Consider the following 22,245-nt stretch of genomic DNA (forward strand, 5'->3'; position numbering starts at 1 on the left):
TGGAAGCAAGCAAATACAATCTACAACTGGGAGCTCCAGTTGTGCAGCTCCAATATTTCTAAGATGAAACTTCAAGAAATATTGCTATAAATGATGCATAAAGTCTAGAGAATTATGAGCACTATGCTATGAACTGAATGTTTTTGTTCCACCAAAATCTCCACATTGAAACCTGTTTCCCAATGTCATATTATTAGGACGTGGGACCTTGAAAGGTTATTAGGTCATGGGGGTGGAGCCCTCAAGAATGAGCTTAGTGCCCTTTTAACAGAGGCCCCAGAGAGATTTCTTGTCCCTTTCACCATGTGAGGACACAGCAAAAAGATATCAGTCAGTAAACCAGAAAGAAGGCTTTCAGGCCTAGAATCTACTAGCACCTTGATTTTGGACTTCCCAGCCTCCAGAACTGTGAGAAATAAATTTGTTTTTCATAAGCCTTCCAGTCTATGGTATTTTGTTATAGCAGCCTGAATAAACTAAGACACAATACTGTCAGCCAAACATAGGAGGAAAAGAGTCACTATGATCCAAATCACTATTTAAATCATTGCTTCTACAGGGTAATACATTCTAAATTCTAAAAACCACTCAAAAATAATATTTTAATATTATATATCAAAATATGTATTAACATTATGTATTAATGATATTTGAATTAATTCAGAAATTGGGACATGCTGAAACACTAAGGAAAAATAAAAAGAAAACATACTTGAATCAAGAAATCATACCAGCTAAGTATATGACATTACTAGATTTTTATTTGTAAATGTAAAATAAGCACACTATCAAAAGTTGTCTTATAGCTATAAAAGTTACAGTAACACTTTGGTTTTAATAACCTTGAGGATTTTTAAGCTTTAAAGAATATTTAAATGATTCTTTTCCTCCTTTTCCATAATTTATAATATTTTAGAGCCACTTTAAAAATTTTTAGTTCTGGAAATCTTCATTTGCTTCAAATTCTTAAAATCTTGTTGAGTTTAAATAATCAGTGATATTAATTATTTTAATTAGTTAATAATTTTAATGTAGATATTTAAGTTAATAAAAATAAATCTCTCACCTCTATTTAATACTAACTTTCAAATTGATATTTCATATTTATGCCCTGCTTCCAAATGAAGTTCATCACATCTTACACTTTGAGCTGAAAAGTTTAAAAATGTTATTGCTACTCCAATTTCCTTGAGAAGATTCTTTTCTTTGAATATATTCTTCTTACAACAGCATTTATTTTAGCTCTAAAAATTCTCTTTATTAAAACTCTTAAAATTTAAATGCATCGCACACATTGAATATGCTGAAATATGAAACCGTTTGGTTAAACAATAAGTTTCAGTGTCTTCTCTATTTTTAATAACATGTCAAAAATTTAAAATAAAAAATGTGTGTGAAATAAAGCCAATACATAAGTATTTAGAATGTCAAAATGATCTAGTTACAACTAAAAGTGAGAAAGGTAAACTTCAGATAATTTCTTCCTGACCTATAGAAAAATAAGTAAATTATTCCCACATTCATGCCCTATAGTTACCAAAATACCTACAAGAAAAATGTAAAATAACATTATTTTCCTTTTGGTCCTTTACTTGAAACACGATGGATACTTGTATATTCTTGTAATGCACATAATCCTCCTATGGCTTCTAAAATTTTTGTTGTCAACTCACTTCGTTTTTCCTATTGAAATCATCTCAAGAAGGGGAACAAGTCCTTCAGACCAGAAAGAAGGAGGTACTTTCTCCATCCTCCTCTAGACTCTTGTTTGAGTCTGTACAGGCCTCGAAAGGTGCAAAACCTTCCTTTTGATGTGAGAGGCAAGTCACCTGCCAGTTGCCTGTGGTCTAATGGGGTCCCTAGCGCAGCCTTCTGCTTCCAGCTGGAATTCTAGAACAGATGCCATAAGGTATCCCAGTAGCTGGTGACTTATAGAAACATCACTATTGCCTTGCCCCTCTACTTTCAAATGCCTAAGCACGACAGCATTTTCTATCTGATTAAGACAGAAAACCTGAATGAAATAAGATTGAACACAAGTGTTCTGCTTGTCACAGGGAAAGAAAAAATTAGCAACCTCTGAAATGAACAGAAAGAAACCAATAAAATATTTAAGCATGGAATGGTCATCTCTGTACAAAGAAAAGTACCAACTCGTCAACAGCTTGGAGCTGAAAGGAAAAATAAGGCCCATTAAGCTTAAAATTACTAATTTATGACTAAAAGTTTATTTTCCATCAAAGTTCCTTGACTTACATGGACTGCAGGGTAAAATTATAAAACGAAAATGACACAGAGGTTTTAAAAAGTTTCAAAGAAAAAGCTCTTTATAGAAACTTCCTTGGGGTTTATTTCAATATGACATTCATAATGGCCCTTTGTCTGTATCTGGTACTCATGGTACAATGGAACACTGAAGAAACCTGAGGGTCCATGGACCAGTCCTGTAGCTTCTTGGAATCTCAAGGTCTTTTTTTCAGGAGACTAAAGACATTGAACTTGATGACTTTTAAGATTTTTACCAATTCTCTGCTTAAGTGGATTTATACTTTCCTTTCACTCATTATTTCAGAGTCTACACTCAATCATCCTACCAATGATTCAACAAGCAGCACACTTTCACTAAGAATTCATTTGCTCAAAATCCCAAGTAAATGCCCTGCCACATTAAAATAAACTGCTATTAAAGAGAAATATGAACACAATTCAAGTTGAATGCATACCCATGCTGAGTTTATTATTCCATAATTGATTGCACCTCAATAAAAATTGGCAGAAAAAAATATATTAGTGATAGTTAAAGAATTAAAAAGTTTCAGAGGAGGAATGTAGTAATAAGCAGTAAACAGCTAAGTGAAAAATCTAATTGTAAAATTTCCAAGTGAATTGTTTAATAGTTGCTTCAGGAAAAGAAGAGTTAATGGCTTGTCAACCTAAAACCATAGCAGCTCTTCTGCAAATATCACTACTCAAATATCAGTTAATGCTCAAAGGCTAAACAAGACAGTGCCTACAGTACTACAAGTTTTCTGTCAAAGATGTATTTTCAGATGAAATTGGTCTTGCTACAAAGAGAAAATTGCACTTTAAAAAGTTAATGAGAAACTCTGAATTGGATTGAACAACATATATTGTATTTTAATAGCATAATACTTTCATGATTGTTTCTAGGGTATTTACTCTGTTTAATATTATCTAAAAATCAATCTGATAATTTAGCAACAAATTAAAATATTAAATGCTATTTTACTCATATAATTATTTCATAATTATTTAAATTTTATATTACTTATATGTTCCAGAAATTATAAGTAATCAGCTAGTTATCTCCAATGTAATTCTTAGACTTCTACTGATCGAATTAACAAGTGCTTCCATTCCCATGGGCCCACCAAAAAATTGAAAAAAATAGAGAAAAAAAGACAGCTTAATTTTCTTTTCTTTTTTTTTTTTGAAATAATTTCAATTCAGAGAAAAGTTAAAGAATGGTAAAAACATTTTTTCCACTATTATTTCAGAGTAAATTTTTAACATGATGCTCCATCATTTCTGAATCTTTTATTTTGTATATGTTACTTTAAAAAAGTATATTTCCTACATAACCACAATATAACCATTAACGTCAGAAATTTTACATTAATATATTAGTTTAATCTATTTTACAGACCTCATACAAGTTTACTAATTGCCTCAATAATGTCCTTAATAGCTAAAAGATTCAGTTCAGAATCACATGTTTTATTTAGTTTCCATGTCTCTTTTGGCGCCTTCATTCTAGAACCATTTGTTAGTTTTTCATTAACTGAAAGAAAAACAACCTTGGCATTTTTGAAGATGACAGGCTGACTGTTTCTTAGATTGCTCTTTAAATTGTGTTTCCTTGATATTTCTTCATGATTGGACTCATGATAAAAGTGAAGATATTTCACTTTTATCAGAATTACCATATGAGTGATGTATATTCTTCTCATGGCTTAATTTTAAATACTCTTCTATTCACTGAGTTTGCATTTACAAAACATGTTTTGGCATTCCTTTTTAATAGTTCCAGCTCCTGGACACAGGAACCTAAAATATTTACAAAAATAAATAAACAATGCAAACAGTGTTTAAACCATAAAAGTTGTCCTGTCATTTGCCTAGAAAGGTGTTTGCATTTCTAACTTGCAAAGATGCAATTAATATACATAGATCACAGAGACTGTTCCCTATCAGCTTTAAAATATTGATAAAATTATCTTGCACATTAATGAAAAAGAAGTAAAAAGGTTGATACAAATTACCGAATAAAAGCCTCTATGAGTGGAAGGCATGATGTTTCAATAAAGAAAAGTAGTTCTCACACAGCCATCTTCAAGTAGAAGAAAAATCTATTTTGTGCTCTCCGGTATTCCAAACAACAGACACGCTATGCCACTTTTCCATTTACTTGAATAATAGCTTTTAAAACCATTGCAAATCCCCTAGTTTGTATTTCCTACACAAAGTGTCTCAGTAAAAGGTAGAAGCTATGTTAAATAACATGATGGATCTCCGCCCTGCCCTCTTTTTCTCACATCCCCCATCCCAAAGATGTCTAGAGATTTCTCTAAACAGTAGGGGGTAATGAAGATCTGGCTCTGAGTGAAAACATATTGAGGCATAATGGCCTGCGAGGACACATATCATGGATGACACTGGAGAAAAATCCTGCAGCAAGCACTTGTTTCCCTGGGGAGGCATCAATGCTTGCACTGGGGCTGGTCATCACACTTCAATCCATTCCTTCAGAGGGGCTGCATTGCTTGGAAGAGCCAAGTTGCCATATGGCATATTAAAGATCTCTCCTAATAAATCTACCTAAGCAGGCCATTCCTTCAAGCTGCTTTTTTATATGTGTGTGTATAATATAGTTTATTGGTTGTTACCAACATCTGGGCCAGAGACTGAGGACAGTATGTATCCCATACTGAGGATGCTAATTCCCTATTATCTGCATCATTGATTTTGAATGTTAGGAAGTCTATTTTCCTGCTGATGCATAGCTGTCTTTATGGGATCTTGTAGAACTAAAATGCACAATGAGATGTGGTGCTGACAAAAAAGGAGAGGGGTGCTTAACCCCCTTTTATTGTATTTTTATGCATGATTATACAGCTGGATGTGTGTGTGTGTGTGTGTTTGTGTGTGTGTGTGTGTGTGTGTGTCTGTGTGTTGAATCCAGAGCTCAAGATTAGATAAGCATGGTCTCTAAAATGGTTGTAAGATAGTATTTATTTAGCTCAATGGTACAAGGCTTGCTTCTGTGGTCATCTAATAATATTAATCATGTGACATATTTTAATATGGCTTCAGAAAAAAAATTAGTTTATTTATTTTAAATCCTTCCTCAGATCATTTTTGTCAGTGCTAGAAGGAAAAGACAAAGGAACAGGGGTTAATAATAGACACCCCACAATGTGCAGAATAAAAGCTATTGAATCTTTCCTAAGATGGTGTTTTGTCACAAAAAGACTGGGACATAGGCAAAGTTATAGCCATAACTGAAAAGAAAAGCTTTCATCTGAGACACATCATTTTCCATGATGTTTCTACAACTAAGGAGACAGAAAATTGCCAAGGAAAGAAGGACATGTATTGCTGACTACATACAGCCACGTGAGCCAGCTCTATTCTTGCTTTGGGAAAAAATTTGAGAAGTTACTAGGATATTCACATTGTTAGTCAATTATTGCATTTGTAAGTAAAGTATTTCTTTATTTTAAGCACCATGATCTTTTTTTTCTATATCCTATTGCCTTAATGTTAAATGAAATCAGACAATTTATACATAAAAATTTTATAATTTTTTTCCATTGGTTTTCATCTCCTTCTCTGTTCTATTTAATAAATCATTACTGGCTTCACTTTAAATTTAGATATTTACTATACCATTCATTTATTATTCATTTATTTCTGGACCCCAAGTCACATGTCTGGCTTCTGACACATCATGACAATACCATCAGGCTAGATTCAAAGTATATATTCCCTATGTTAGATTCCAAAGTTCTTCAGAAACCACAAATCTTTGAATAATGGCCTTGAAAAATGTATATCTATATCTTTAGGACAATCAAGATATATTCTGACAATAATAAAGCCTGTTTCAGGATGGACTGCATTCTAAAAGTGCTGAATCTGGAGATGTGGTAAGATATTTTACCTAACTCCCTGAAAGAAGAGCATGAAGAGAGAGGTGAGACAATCAGAGAAGGTATAAAAATATGAAAAGATGAACATAAATTTGGATTGGAAATGAACATTTAAAACCATCTGTCACTAAAAAAGTGTATCTATTGACAAAAGTCAGCAAAATCGTGTGAACTATCCAACCTTGGCATTGCAGATTTCTCTACCTACATAGGTTAAATTGCTTTAACCACCAGGTGGCAATGACTCACCACCTTCCAGGACGTATACTTTTTTACAAGGCCACGTTCTGCATTGCAGTCAGAGAAGACCCTTTGCTCACTAGTGACATCTCAGACACTAATTTGTCATAACAGAGTGAGTGCTGTTCTGTTTAGCAATAACTACCATGGCTACACACTGAATTAAGATGATGAAAACCACTTTATACTTGTGGGTCAGTGTAGAAACGCCAAAGTGTGACGCAATGGCAGCATTCAAGAAGAAAGAATGTCCCTGATTTCCTTTCTCTTCGCTGCAAGTAATCCAAGAAGGCAATTACTGGAAATTGTCATGTTTATATATCTCTGAATCACCTACTGCCCACAGCACTCATGAATCCAGAATTGTGAATGTTAGCTTAGCTTTGGGAATCACTGAGACACAGGAATCTTCAGAAAGAGCAGAAAGGAATCTTTCAAGATCAGACAAAAGGACAAAACTGATTCCCACAAAGCAATAAAGGGCAGAGGTCAAGTAAATGAGTTCTAAGATTTGGCTTAGAGTGGAATCTGTCTTCACCACTTACAAGCAGCATGACTTTGGTTAAGGAACTGAAATCTATATACCTCAGTTTCCTCATCTGTAAAATGAACTTGTTGTGAGATATCATCTAAATCATTTCAAACTGTAATATGTCCTACCATGTCGATGATATTATAAACATGATTGGTAAATAAAAAATACAAATGCTCTTTTTTTTTTTTAATGAGCTTGTGGTAGGTCATTATGGCAATAATTGTGGATACATTCATTGATACTCAAAAAACATACTGCTTCACCAAGCATTTGAACCTCTACTAAAAAGTAGAAAATTAAGGGGCATCATTGACTCAATCATACTTTCAAAGCTGATTTAAATAAAGGAAGCCCTACAGTTGTCCAGGATTTTCCATAGCAGCAAGTTGCTGAAATGAAGTCAAACATGCTTGCTGAAAAATGCGACCTTGTAGCATGACTGACAACCACCAACCTCCCACCAATGTGATAGTTTATGCTCATCAGTAGTTTAATCGCCCCTTTATTTCTCCTTGTTATGAAACATTTTTGGGAAGCTGTCATTCTTTAGAGATATCTGGTGAACAATTTTGAGACAAGCGAAGCTTTTAGAATTCCTTTTGAGCTTTGTTAAATTGAACATGTGAAAATAAAGTTGTCCAGAGTGAAAGAGGAAAAACATGTTTTTTAGTCTGGTTGGAAGATGAAATCATGCAAGGGAGCTGGGGCTGGCAGCCCTGATTGAGTCACTGAAAAGCCCATCAACATTATTCATTTTGATTGATTAAAAAAAACATTCGGTTTATTTTCAGGTGAGTGATACAGCTACATCTGGTGAGCTCTTGAATCCCATTTCAATTCATATGGGATTTCTTATTATTTTTCAGAATAAAGATGACTGTGCTACAAGTAATAAAGGAATGATAAATAACAACAGTTTTGTTTTAATCTTGCATGAGCAAAAGAGAATAAAATAACTTGAAGAAAATGAAAGCTATCATACCTAATCTTGCATGTTTTGTGCAAGGAGGTTACATTATTGTTGATTTTGTATAACACCATTGTTATTGGGTTAATGATGTACAGTTCTGTCAAGCTGTTGACACTGTTTTGGAGAAGCCATATGAATATGTTTTAAATCTTTGCACCTCTATAGATAAAAGCTGCTGTATCATAAAAGGCATTCTTTTGAGAGCTGAATTCTTCATATTAATAAATTATCTTTAGCTGTTTTTCAGTCTATCTCTGAACTAGAGAAGAACAAGTGATATTTTGTCCTGAGAACAAAAGAGAGAAGCTCCCTCTCTCTGTCTTCGCCTTTCCAAAATTTCATGTGTGCCTGCCATCTGTAGGATATAGTTTATGTTAAATGCTGAGTTAGGAGAGACTTTTGTGAAAGACTAATTCTAGAAACTACCTAATTGTTAATGTTTTATAGCAGATAATGGCTTCATATTTCCTTACTGAAATGGTTAACTCTGTAACTCTATAGGGTTCATAAACGACAAAAAAAAAAAAAAAGTTCTATTTGCAAAAAATATATTTCATCAAACCAGTGTCTCTTTTGGCAGACTGTAAAGTTATAGAAAAAGTTTTTCCTACAGTAGTTCTTGACAGCTAGTCATCTGGAAGCACATTTAGAATGAAGCTCACCAATCTCTTTAAAACATGATGGAAAAGCCCTTAAAATGCTTGATGTTGAGCAGCTATGATTGAACTTGAAGAGGTTAGAGCTCTAGAATGTTATCTTTATTCAAATAAAATTTAAATTAAATAAAGCTTTCTGGAAAAGTAATGTGTTGGGAGCTAGATGACAATGATTTAAGGAAGGCTATTTTTTCTTCCAATGCTTCAAAGGATTTTTCCTTTATTGTGGTATTCTGAGAAACACCTAGTCCACAGGGAACCTTCATGTGAATGAGCAAAATGTCCCATCTGGGCAGCAGCAGCTCTATGGACATATGGTTTGAAAGCAGTCAGTGACTGTGCTAATTTAAAATTCATCCACTTTTCCAGGATGATGCAACCCCATAGGGCACCATAGTTTGGGGAGAAGTGCAAAGGTTATATTTTGTCACCTAGATTTAGTGCTTTTCTATAGAATAACTTTGTGCAGAGCTCCAACTTGTGTAGGGCACATTTTTTTTTCCATATGTATGATTGTACTCTAATCTTCTTTTTTCTTCATTTACTAATTGCAGACAATTGAAACAGCAAAAAGAAATAAGACGGTCTTTAAAAGATTTTGGAAGCTCAATTTGTCAAAGGTGAATCATCTAACATCACTATACATGTTATTGTAGAATGGGTTTAAATGTTCAACATTAAGTAAAAATTACTAATTATGTGGTAATAATATGAACACAAATTTTAGTAGAGGTTAGTGTCGAGTGTCATGATATAAACATGAAACTTGCTCAATTAAGAAAGCCTACAGAACAGAAACGTTCTTGGCATGGGTTGCAGTGCACATGTATTTCATAATTGCATCGAAAGCACTGTCATACTTTTCTAATTGATGTAGAAGTGCAGTTGGCAAAATTTGCACACACACCATGCAAAGAAAGAAAAATTATCTACAGTTTTTTTGTAATGGAGTTAATATTGAATAAAAAAAAAAAAAACAACCTCAGCAAGGTAATAGATTCTTTCTCTTTTTGTTATCTATAGTTGACAGAGTTTTAGAAAGTTTGAAGAATTATTTTGTAAATCACTCTTAGTGCCCTTAATTGTGTTGAATTTTGCTTTGTGTGTGAGTCCTTTAAATTTTGGTTGCAATTTGTCTAAAACCAATTGGAAATGTTTAATCAAAGTATTATTTATTTTTTTTTCAAATTATTTAAAAAATGAATTCTTCCCAAAATTTCTATATTTTTAATATCTCACCTTTAGCAATAATATCTTAATAGAAATTATATTAAGAGATATAAATTTATATTGATTACCTGAATTAAATTTAATTGAGAAATCCTCCAGTTCTATAACTTCTAAATTTGTAAATATTTAAAAAATAATATGCATTTTAATTAACAAATTTTATCTTGCAAATATTTTTCAAATGAAGTACTCACAATATAGAATAGAAACTTCATTTAATAGAAGTTTCTCTGAGCTTACTAGGTAGCTCAACACCTATTGAAAAAATCTTTTCTCAATTCAAAACTCTGTTTATAGAAAAAGCAAATAAAAGTTGCCAACAATTTCAAAGTTTATTAACCATAAAATGCAGCTTCAAAGAAGAGTTCATGCAATTTTTAAATTGAAAATTACTTTATGAAAGAAATGCATTCTTGACAAAAAAAAATACCGTTGAGCTCGTATTGGAGATATGGAAATTGAATAAAGTGTGTGAATATATACCAAGGATAATTAATTTACGTTACTTTTTAATGGTAAGATAATAATTATAAAAGAAGTTTTTAAATGTAATATGCATGGTTATATATTTTCACTTAAAATATTTTTTGTAAATGTTTTTGAATTAAACTCTTACAAGGCCATTGATATAGTAAAACATATTTATATGTTAATATATAAATATTTCCAAATTTTTGTAACTTTATTTTCAGTACTCCCTTTCACTCTAGAAAAAAACATGTCTTAGGGTGTATTTTAAACTGTATTGTACCTAAAACGAACTGACATATTTTGAATGAGAGATGTGAAGTGACATGCTCTTTCTCTCAAAATCCATTTTCAGTAACGGCCCAAAATTCATTATCCCAATGTTCTGTAACAGAGCCTGAATCTCAGGCATATTTCCAGGGATTGTAGGAATTCATGGAGCAAGTGAAGGAGGATGAAGGTGGGACAGGGACATACAAGTTAATTGCTAATTGCTCTAATTGGTGGCCATCTGTCAGCTGTTATCATTTTTGAGCTACCAGTATTGATGTTATGTTATTTCAGATTGATATTTAATGAATCCATGAAGTGTTTCCATATGTGCTTTTGTCCCTAAAGAGTGATGATGATGTAGGCTCCATGTACCTCATTTATAACTTAGAATTTTCAGTGTACTGTAATAGGATTACTTTAGCAGTTTGGAAGCATCCCTCATTTTATGAAATAAAAATAGTACAACAGATATAGATATGACTTTGGTATTTGTGCATTTTAAAGAGGTCATACTAATTTATTATTACTTACAAAAAAGTTCAGATTAAATGAAAGTCTAATTTGATTTTTCCAGAGCATCAACATTAGTCATTTTGGGGAGAATTCTGCTGGTCATAACACTATGGATATTAGCTTCCTTAAAAGGAGAAATCACATGATATAAAACATAGTATAATCAATATAGATGTCGTTCATTGTGAAAGCTATAAAAATTATATAACTTTTCCCCGAGGGACTTATTTTTCAGAACAAGTAGCTATCTTACCTATGTGGAAATTTTTGAAAAATTACTTAATAAGAAAAAAATTAAATTGGTATCTCAAGAAGGAATCTTTTACATGTAGGCCTATAGTCATATAAGATATTAAGAAAAAGTGGAAAATTTACATTCAAAATACACTCTTCTAATGTGCATTATTTCATAAGAGAATTAACTCAATTTTTAAAAGGCAATGCTGAAATTACCATTATATATAAATTTTTGTTGCTAAAGCCTCATAAAAAGGAAACATCATGCAGCTCAAGAAACATGAAAAACAGGCAAGAAAAATAACTAGAAATAAAGAAATATGCCAGATTATTCTTCATCTTACAATGTTTATAAAAACCAGTAAGATACATTTACTTCTGGCCAGATATGTGAAAAGCTTGGAAGTCCTCACTCCCATCTTCACAAAAAGATAAAAAATTAAACACACTGAAAATCAGTAATTCTTTTTAGTTATATCAGAGAACTGCAGTCATAGAACAAACTGCTGTTCCCAAAACTGGACAGATAGGTAAACTAGAGAGAATCACATCTTTCCTGGAGCAGAAACATTTCTGGAGTCAGTAACGTAGCAATACTTAAAGTATAACTGACTACTGGAGGCTGAGCATGGGCTAGCTTGAGAAATTAAAATTGCTGGGGCCCATCCTTACACTGGTACCCACCTTTCATTGACTTTTACCTCCTGAAGCTCTACTAAATTATCTGGGTGAAGACTGAGAAAAATCTTTTTAAGCTTCTGTCAGGGGGAGAAGTAACCATTTTGAAATATACCCAGAGCTTTCTCTTAAGAAAGGTCTACCCTCAAGAGAAACTCTGTTACCAAAGCCAAACCCACTTGGTTTTTGCCAAACCCTAACTGACCTTAGGGAGGAAAATACTAAACTCCAGACCCCTTCTAGCCTTTGAAGTAGGAAAAGGGAAATACCCAACTCCAGGCCCCTGTAACCTTCTTGCCTCATTTGAGGCAGTAGAGGTAAAGGCTGAGAAACACTTGTAAAGATCACAGCCCAGGCACACAGGTTTACTAAAAGACTGAGACCTAATTAAAGGATTGTAAAACACTTCTCCTCTCCCTACAACTTACTACCACAGCAATGGGGCTCTTGTATAACTGAGGATTACAGCTGAAAGAATTGTAAAAAAAAAAAAAAAAGTGTCTCTAGGGAAAGCCAAAGATATCAGGGAGATTAAAAAACAAAACCAAGTAAGCAAACAAAGAAAAACAAGAACACTAGTGGAAATTCTATCATTTGTCGGTACAGCTATAGCAAAAAGTAAATACACCCTAATTCCTATCTAGGTAATAAATTGTCAGATCAAAATCCTATTTACCTAACTTCCTTTTACCAAACATATCATGTTCAGTTTTCTACAATGAAAACAAATTACAAGCCATGTAAACACAGGCTGAAGAGAAGAAGCAAGACTCAGATATAGCAGAGATTTTGGAATTATCAAACCAGGAATTGATAATAACTCTAACATATATGTTAAGATCTCTAATGGTGAAAGTGAACAACATGGAAGAACATTACATGGTTAATGTAAGCAGAGAGATGGAAACACTAAGAAAGAATCAAAATGAAATGCAAGAAATAAAAAACACAATAATAGAAATGAAGAATGCCCTTTGATGTGCTCATCTGTCGACTGAGAAAAAACTCATTGAGCTTGAAAATCTGTCAATAGAAACTTCAAAAACTAAAAAGAGAGAGAGAAAAAAAATGAATGAAGAAATTAAACAGAATATTTAAGAACTGTAGGACAATTACAAAAGTTTAACATATACATTTTGGAAACATCAGAAAGAGAAGAATGAGGGGCAAAAGCAGAAGAATATTTGAAGTAATAGTAACTGAGAATTTTTCAAAATTAATTACAAATATCACATGACAGATCCTGGAATCTCAAATGCCAAACAAATTAAGTATCAAATAATCTACAGATAAGCATATCATACCAAAACTACAGAAAATCAGACACAAAGAAAATCTTGAAAGAAGGCAGAGGAAAAAAAAAAACACAACCACCACCTCACTGATAGTAAATCAACAATGAGAATTATATCAGAATTCTCTTCAGAAATTATGCTAGCAAGAAGAGAGTAAACTAAAATATTTAAAGTATTGAAAGAAAAAAACAAGTAAACAACTAACCTAGAAATCTGCATTCAGCAAAATAATCCTTCTAAAGTAAAAGAAAAATAAAGTCAGATAATCAAAATTCGAGGGAATTTGTTGCGAGCAGACCTGCCTTGCAAGAAATATTAAAAGAAATTCTTCAGAAAGGACGATTCAAAAGCTTGATTTTATATATAAAAAGGAAAAGCATTAGAGAAGGAACAGATAAAGGTAAAATATTTCTATTTTTTTTTTAAATTCTTAATTGATCTAACAATTAAAGTTTTAATAGCAATAATGTATTGGGTGATTAAAACCTATGGATGAGTGCAATGAACGACAGCAGTATAATTAATTACAAGTAGAAGAAACAGGGAATACTCTGTTATAAGTTACCTGCACTACCTGTGAAGTGTTAAAGTGTTACTTGAAAGGGTACTAATTAAGATTAGTTGTAAATGTATATTACAAACTCTAGGACAACCATTAAAAAGTTTAAAAACAAAAAGAACAATTGATACGTTAAAAGAGCACAGAAAATGGAATCATACAAAATTCTCAAAACCAGAGAAGAAAGAAAGGAGTGGAAGATAAAGAAAAAAAAAGAACAACAAATAGAAAACAGTTACAGATATAGGAGGTATTAGTCTAACTATATCAATAATCAATTTAAATATTAATGGCCTAAATACACCAATTGAAACACACAGACTGTCCTATGGATTTAGTAGAGAAATTGAATCAGTAATTAATATTTCTTCCAAAATAGAAAGCATCAGGCACAGATGGTTTCACTGGTGAATTCTATTTAAGGAAGAAATAATATAAGTCTCTGCAATCTGTTCCAGAAAATAGAAGCAGAGGGAATACTTCTTAACTTATGAAACCAACATAATGTGAAAAATCAGACAAAAACATTATCAAGAAAGGAAAACTACAGAGAAATATCTCTCATGAACATAAATGTTATTCTTAATAAAATATCACTAAGTCAAATTCAACAATGTATAAAGAGAATTATATACTAAAACCAAGTGATATTTATTCTATGTATATAAGGCTGGTTTAACAATAAAAAATCAACTAAGATAAACCATCACCTCAACAAACTAGTATCTCTGATGAATGTTGATGCAAAAACCTAAACAAAATTCTAGCAAATCAGATACAACAACACATTAAAAAGATTATACATCATGGTCAAGTGAGGTTCATTCCAGGAGTGCAAGGATGGTTCAACATACACAAATCAATTAATGTGACAAACTGCATAAAATAATGGATAAAAATCATACGTTCATATCAAGATGCAGAAAAAGCATTTGAAAAGATACCACATCCATTTATGTTTAAAAAGCCTAATAAAATGGGTACAGAAGGAAAATACCTCAACATAATAACGGCTATATACAACAAGCCCTCAACTAATATACTTAATGGCAAAAAAACTGAAAGCTTTTCCTCTAAGATCAGGAGCATGACAAGGATACCCTCATTCACCATTGTTATTCAACATAGTACTGGAAGTCCTAATCAGAGCAGTCAGGCAAGAGAAAGAAATAAAAGGCATCCAAATTGGGAATGAAGAAGTCAAATTGCTACTTTTTTACAGATGACATGATACTATATATAGAGAACCCCAAAGACTCCACCAAAAAATTATTAGAACTGATAAATGAATTTAGTAAAGTAGCAGGATACAAAATTAATATTCAGAAAACAGTTGCATTTGTATACACCAATAATAAACTATCAGAAGGAAAAATTAAGAAAACAATTCCATTTATAATTGCTTCAAAAACTGTAAAATACTTAGGAATAAGTTTAACTAAAGAAGTAAAAGACCTGTACTCAGAATATTATAAGATGCTGAAGAGAGAAATTAAAGAAGATACAAAAAGGGGTGGCTGGTTAGCTCAGTTGGATAGAGCATGGTACTAATAACATCAAGGTTGCCGGATCGATCCCCACATGGGCCACTGTGAGCTGCGCCTTCCTTAAAAAGCTAAAAATTAAAAAAAGGGAAAATAAAAATAAAAAAATATATAAATTAAAAAAAATAAAGAAGATACAAATAAATGGAAACACATACCATACTCATGGATAGGGAGAATTAATATAGTTAAAATGTCCATACTGCCTAAGGTAATATATAGATTCAACATAATTTCTGTCAAGCTACCAGGGACATTTTCACAGAAATAGAACATACAATCTTAAAATTATATGGAACTATAAAGGACCCCGAATAGCCACAGCAATCTTGAGAAATAAGAACAAATTGGGAGGTATAATGATACCTGACATCAAATCATAATACAAGGCTATAGTAATCAAAACAGCATGGTAGTAGCATACAAACAGACACATGCATCAATACAGACACATACAACAGAATAGAGAGCCCAAAAATAAATCCATGCCTATATAATCATTTAATCTATGACAAAGGAAGCAAGAGTTTACGTTGAGGTAAAGACAGTCTATTCAATAAATGGTGCTGGGAAATCTGGACAAATGCAAAAAAATGAAGCTGGACCATCTCCTTATGCCATTTACAAGGATAAATTCAAAATGGATTAAAAACTTAAATGTAAGATCTGAAACCATGAAACTCTTGGAAGAAAATATAGGAAGTAATTTGCAGACATTACCCTTAGTAGTATTTTTATTGATATATCCCTTTGGCAAAGGGAAGTAAGAGAAAACAATAAACATATGGGATTACATCAAAATAAAGAGGTTTTTTCACAGCAAAAGAAAGCATTAATAAAACAAAAAGGGCATCCTACTGAAAGGGAGAAGATATTTGTCAATGATACATCTGATAAGTGGCTAATATCCAAAATTTATAAAAAGTAATTCAACTCAACTCAAAAAGAAACAAACAACCCAATTAAAAAATGGGCAGAGGACATGAGGAGATTTTTCTAAAGAGGACATACAGATGGCCAACAGACATATGAAAAAATGCTCAACCTCACTCACTAATCATTGGAGAAATGCAAATAAAAACCACAATGAGATATCACTTCACTTCTGTCAGAATGGTTGTCATCAATAAATAAACTAACAACAAGTGCTGGGCAAGGATGTGAAGAAAAGGGAATTCTCTTGCACAATAGGTGGGATTGCAGATTGGTGTAGCCACTATGGAAATCAGTATGGAGGTACTTCAAAAAACTGGAAATGGAACTACCTTATGATCCAGCAATTCCACTCTTAGGTATCTATCCAGAGAAATCCAAAATGCTAATTGGAAAAAATTTATGCACCCCTATGTTTATTGCAGTGCTATTCACAATAACTGAGACACGGAAAACAACCGAAACGCCCATCTATAGACAATGGACTAAGAAATTGTTGTGTATCTATACAATGGAGTATTACTCAGCCATAAACAAGAATGAAATCTTACCATTTGCAACGATATAGATGGACCTAGAGAACATTATGCTAAGTGAAATAAGTCAATCAGAGAAAGACAAGTACCATATGATCTCACTTATATGTGGAATCGAAAGAATAGAATAAATGAACAAATTAATCAGAAGCAGTCTCAGAGATATAGAGAAATAACTGAGGGTAGCTAGATGGAAGAGGGTAGGGATGAGGGAGAATGTGAGGGGTTTAAAAAGCACAAATTTGTAACCACAAGTTTGCCATAAGGATACAAAAGAAAGTTTGGGGAATATGAATATGATCAATAATGTAAAGATTCTGTAGGGTATTCAATGGTCACTTGTCTTATTAGGGAGACAACTTCATGGGTGGTGTAAATGCCTAATCACTGCAGTGTACACCTGAAGCTGAAGCTGAATAATAATGAATGTCAACTATAAATACACACACACACAGGATGTGGAGTACAGCATAGGGAATAGAGTCAATGAATTCTAACAGCTATATATGATGTCAGAGGGGTAGTAGATTGGGGCGGGGTGGTTATCACTTTGTGAGGGGTATAAATGTCTAACTATTGCATTGTTTTTTATTAGTTTCAAATATACAAAACAAACAAACAGTATGGTATTGGCAGAAAAACACACAGACCAATGAGACAAAATTGAGAATCCAGAAATAAACCCACATATATGTGGGCAACTAATTTTTGACAAAGGTCCCAAAAACATACAACAGAGAAAAGAAAGCCTTTTCAATAAATGGTGCTGGAAAAATTGGAAAGCCACATGCAAAAGAAAGAAACTCAACTGCTATCTATCACCATACACCAAAATTAACTCAAAATAGATCAAAGACCTAAACATAAGACCTGAAACAATAAATTACACAGAAGAAAACATAGGCACTAAATTTATGAACCTTGGGTTCAGAGAGGATTTTATGAATTTAACCTTAAATGCAAGGGAAGTGAAAGCAAAAGTAAATTTAAAAAGGGCCTATATCAAACTAAAGAGCTTCTGCACAGCAAGGAACCAGAAACAAAACAAAAAGGCAACCAACTGAATAGGAGAAGATATTTATATGCAAACAGCACCTCTGATAAGGGGCTAATATCCAAAATATTTAAAGAACTCATACAACAAAAAAAAAACAATCCAATTAAAAAATGGACAAAGGACCTAAAGAGACACTTCTTCCAAAAAGACATATAAATGGCCAATAATTGTGAAAAAATGCTCAACTTCACTAGCTATTGAGGAAATGCAAATCAAAACCACAATGAGATATCACCTCACACCAGTTAGAACGGCTATCATCAACAAGACAAACAATAACAAGGGTTGGAGAGGCTGTGGAGATAAAGGAACCTCCATACACTGTTGGTGGGAATGTAAATTGATACAGTTTCTATGGAAAACAGTATGGAGGTTCCTCAAAAAAATTAACAATAGAATTGCCATATGACCCAGCAATCCCTCTCCTGGGTATGTACCCCAAAAATCTGAAAACATTTATCCATAAAGATATGTACTCTGATGTTCATTGCAGCATTATTTATGGTGCCCAAGACATGGAAATAACCAGTGTCCTTTGATAGATGATTGGATAAAGAAGATATACAATGGACTATCACTCAGCTATAAGAAAAGGTGAAATACTTCCATGTGTAACAACATGGATGGATCTTGAGATTATCATGCTAGGCGAGATAAGTCAGAAAGAAAAAGTCAAGAACCATATGATTTCATTCATATATGGGAGAAAAAAACTGAAAGTAACAAACAAACGAACAAAAACCTCATAGACACAGACAACAGTTCAGTGGTTACCAGAGGGTGAAAGGGAGGAGTGGTCGTAGAAGAGGGAAAATATATATGGTGACTGAAGGAGATTTGACTTTGGGTTGTGAACACACAATGTAATATATAGATGATGTGTTACAGAATTGTAAAGTTGAAACCTATATAATTTAATTAACTGTTGTCACCTCAATATATTTAATTTAAAAAAGTACAAAAGACATAAAAAGAAAGATAAAAACTAAATTATATTAGATAGCTTCTCTTTAGGTAAGCATAAGCTGATAGAAGTGTAATCTTAAAGAAAGGCAGAATGTTTTAAAGAAAAAAAAAACTGAAAAAAAAGTGAGACTTCTGAGTGTGTATTTTTATATAACTCTGGTGTGGGGTCTGTCAATGCTTTACACATTAAAACTTTAAAAAATTCAATCAATTGAGCAAGAAAGCAAGCCCTAACATTGAAACCAAAGTAAAACAAGCAAACTTAACTGTAAACAAGTTAATAACAAACCACCTCAGAGAAAAACAAAAATATTTCAGTTGGTAGTACTTAATTGTTCATCATTAATAGGCTGTATTCTTAGGTAATAAAGAACCAGAAGGAAATCTTAAACTCTATTCAACAATTAATTGTTGTTTGTAATACCGGTATTGCTGTTTTAGGTGTGTGTGTGTGTGTGTGTGTGTGTGTGTGTGTGTGTGTGTGTGTGTGTGTGTGTGTATTACTTTTAAAGCATATGTATAGTTTAAGACATAGAAATATGCATACATTTATTCTGTATATATCATATATACTGAGTTTCCCCGAAAATAAGACCTAGCCAGACAATCAGCTCTAATGCGTCTTTTGGAGCAAAAATTAATATAAGACCCGGTATTATATTATATTATATTAGACCCGGTCTTATATAATATTATATTATACAAGACTTGGCATTATATGTTATGTTATGTTATATTATATTAAAGATCCAGTCCTATATTTTAGTAAAATAAGACCGGGTCTTACATTAATTTTTGCTCCAAAAGACACATTAGAGCTGATTGTCTGGCTAGGTCTTATTTTGGGGGAAACATGGTATTAGGATAAAGCAAATATGTAGTAACTTTAATATTATTAAAACCATATTTTCAGTGTAAAACAAAATACATTCAAAAATAAAATCAGTGAATTTGAGTGAATCTCTGATATGTTAAAACTAAAATGGAAATATCAGCATGATATTTTCTGACTGTAAAGGACTAGAATTTATTAATTTCCCCAGGTGTTCTGGTCCAGGACAAAGTAATAACTGAATCGAGGTCACAAGTAGTAGAACAGGAAAGATGTAAGGGACTGACTTGATCTTTTCAATCCTGCTTTTGGCCAAGTCCTGGGTACTTTTCTTAGGAATCTCTGGAACCTCCACGGATCTCCTATTAGTTTGGAATCAGGGATGGATCAGGGTTTCTCTATTGGTGGGAGTATAACTATTTCATTTCTCCTTTTCTGATAGATGTGCACAGTTCAAGGGTGCAAAATTACTTAACTGTCATAAGCCCATAAATGTATGGAAGCTAATAGAGAAAATATAGTTAATCACACACAGGAAATGGCAGGACAATTCATACTCCAATTAATTCTAAAAAGCTTTGAGAACTCAGGCAAGTCACTGACCCTCAAGATGTTTGCATTTGTTTATTCATCTGTAAAATAAGCAAGGTAAAATGTGACCTCCAAGGTTCATTTTAACAAAAAAACAAATATTTGAATATTCAACATGGTTTACTTTACATAGTGGGAAGTCTTATTGTATTAATCTAACCAAATTTTATGCTTTGGGAAGCCCATGAAACAAGGCAATACACGTTTTTGCCCTCAAATCACTCACTTTACAATTAGAGAGAAAATAGCATTTTCTTAGCGTAAAAACGTGCATCTTTCCTTCCTTTTAAGTAACAAGAGTTGGCTGTCAAAGCACAAAACTATGTAAAAACAATTTCTCTCTGTCAATTAGTTCTGACACAGTCTTAGTTTATTCCCCCCTCCTTAGGTGTATATCTAAAGCACAATAAGGAAGTGTCTCTATCCCATACTTTCATCAAATGACTATTTTGAAGGTATAAAATGGAGATGAGAAAGGATGCCTTGTGCAGATGGTACATTTCAGCCCTGCCCCCTTTCCCAACAATTGAGTTTCTGTTTGATTTTGCTTGAACAGTTTGCCTGCTCTCGTTTTTTGATTGCCTCAAAGGAGCTGTGTTCTACACTAGAACAATGTGACCAAAACACCCCAAGAAAAAGGCTTTCTTTTAAGTCTCATGTCCTGATAGAGGAATAATAGCAATGCAAAACCTAACGTGTATGAGAGGATAATTTGAAGCCAGCAAAGTCTTTTTGTCAGAGAGGACAAACAGGTTGTCGTACACTACATTCTGCAGGAGAAAACAGGGTCTACTGCCACAGAAAAATGGACCATACATTCCTAAATCTTGAAAAGTATTTGATTTCTAAAAGATTGGTTTAGCGTAGGAATCAATTAAGTCATTCTCTTTGTTCGATCTACTATTCTTACTGTCAATGACACAATTATCTTGTCACTGCTCCAATCATTTCCAAATCAGCCTGATGATGCTCATTAATCTATTTCTGACAGCTATCATTTTGAGTGTGAAAGGGCAGTAGGTGTCCTGGTTTTGAAAACAGAAATAGCAAAGATAATGAATTCCCTGTAGAAACTAACAATTCAGTGTAGGTTTGCTCAATGCTCAATATTCTTCAGCATAAGGAAACAAAACGGAACCCACTTGAAGACACACGTAATGTACACATGAACAGGAAGGCTATCTGGCTCCTGGAACTACAGCAGGGAGTAAATAAGCTTTGAAGCCAGGACTGGATGCTGATTGGAAAGTTAGAGATTCCTGAGAAAGACTTTGCCTTTGTTCTATGTTACATGAAACATGACCATCTTTCATCTGTACGTAAGGTTCAGAAGCAACATGGGTAAAGAAGTATTGATGTCTGCAGAGAAGATGAAGAACTTTGTTACTGGTTGAAAAATAGAAGAGATTTCATTAAGGATTCATTCAGAATCACTTGCCAGGCCAGGGTCCTCAGAGGAAGACTGGCAGAAGTAAAGTCACATCCCAGCTCCCTGATGGGAGAACAAAACCCAGGTTCAGGTAGACACCAAGGTAGCCAAATGAGTGACAGAGATGACTCTGGGATCAAGTCAGGCAGACTAGACACAGACTAGTGGATGCCACTGATTTGGAACTCAACCCCAGAAATACTGGACATCTTGTTTGGAAAAATGAGGAAGCTGGTAGGAAGAGAAGTAGAAGTGAGCAGGGGGTAGGCATGGGGAAAAAAAGGACATCTAATGTGGCAAGAGAAGCTAGAAGTAGAAAATGAGTGTGATCAGATCTAGATTGCCTTGGGCTGCAATTCTAGTTATCCAGGACTCCTGTCAGGAAGCAGCATGGTTTCGTGTGGGTTTCAGAGTACACAGGTCAGGTAGCAAGCAAATCAGAGTGTGCATCTCCAAGTTAACCATTTACCTCATGTACTGATTTGGAATAAATTAGTAAACCTCTCTAAGCTTTCATTTATACACGTATT

This window comes from Rhinolophus ferrumequinum, chromosome 4 (assembly GCF_004115265.2).
Source record: "Rhinolophus ferrumequinum isolate MPI-CBG mRhiFer1 chromosome 4, mRhiFer1_v1.p, whole genome shotgun sequence".
Classification (NCBI taxonomy): domain Eukaryota; kingdom Metazoa; phylum Chordata; class Mammalia; order Chiroptera; family Rhinolophidae; genus Rhinolophus; species Rhinolophus ferrumequinum.